This window comes from Orycteropus afer, unplaced genomic scaffold (genome assembly GCF_000298275.1).
Source record: "Orycteropus afer afer isolate SDZICR_OR568_19922 unplaced genomic scaffold, OryAfe1.0 scaffold00110, whole genome shotgun sequence".
Classification (NCBI taxonomy): domain Eukaryota; kingdom Metazoa; phylum Chordata; class Mammalia; order Tubulidentata; family Orycteropodidae; genus Orycteropus; species Orycteropus afer.
In genome coordinates this window covers 6,626,594-6,627,911 of record NW_006921697.1, presented here as the reverse complement: position 1 = coordinate 6,627,911, position 1,318 = coordinate 6,626,594, and positions in this window count along the sequence as shown.

Sequence of the window (1,318 nt, the reverse complement as noted above, 5' to 3'; positions counted from 1 at the left end):
AAAAAAAAAAAAAAAGCAGTAAGAGTATTATTCCCACAAGATTAGGACTAGATTGTAAACTCTACAAGGACTGGGACCATGCATGATTCTTGGTAATGTATACCTAGTACCTAACATTCATTAGACACTCAATAAATCTTTGTTGAATAAATGGATGCATAAGTTGAATTTAAAACTTAACTAATGATCTTTTTTAAGTAAATTTTTTATTTTGGAATAAATTTAGCTTTATAGACAAATTGCAAAAACAGTACAGAACTCTCTGTATAGTTTGGTGCAGACCTGACACAGTTCCCCCCATTGTTAACATTAAGGTGTCATAGTACTTCTATCAAAACTGAGAAACTGAACATTGAACATTACTATTAACTAAACTCTGGACTTTACCTCATGATCTTTTAATATGTTTTTTTAAATTGCACACCTTTCCGTTCTGATGAGCTCTCACCTCTCTCATCTAGCCCAATCTATTCATTTTACATATGGGTAAGCTGAGGCCCAGAGAGGAAGAGAACTTGCTCAATGCACACAGAAAAGATGAGACTAGAACTCACTTTTCCTGAGACTCAACATCATCACTGATTGCATGAGAGATGACCCATGTAGCTCTTGGTGGATGTGTAGGTGGTAGGTGGGGAAACTGGATGCCAACACCTGTATGCGTCAGAGCTTCATTGAGAAATAGGAAGAGGGGCCCACGCAACCTCCCTTCCAGCATCATTCCTTCTCCATCCTTGCAGCTGCCAAGTTCCCTCAAGCTCTAGTACCCCCTTCCACCCCCAAAACCCAAACCCATTCCACTGACTCAATTTGACTTATAGCAACCCTACAGGACAAAGGAGAACTCCTCCCATAGAGTTTCCAAGATTGTAAATCTTTATGGAAGCTAACTGCCACATCTTTCTCTCACCAGTGACTGATGGGTTCCAACCACTGACCTTTTGTTTAGTGGGCAAGTGCTTAACCACTGTGCCATTCCCTTCCACAGGATTCCTGAATCTTCAGTTCTCTCAGCCTCAGGCAATTCCTTCACACCGGAGGTCAATGGCTATGGTCAGCAAAAGGTTTAACCCTCTCCTCTGCCTTGGAGGATTTCACAATGAGTAGGCTCATTCACTGCTGTCGAGTAGATTAGATTCATAGCCACCCTCCTTGGGTTTCTGAGGTGGTATCACTATGGAAGTAGATTGCCCAATCTTCCTTCCAGAGAGTGGCTGGTGGGTTTGAACTGCCAGCCTTCTGGTTAGCAGTGAAATGCCTTAGGCACTACACCACCAGAGCTCCTACCCTTGAAAATTAGGGTCTCTGGCATCTCCGT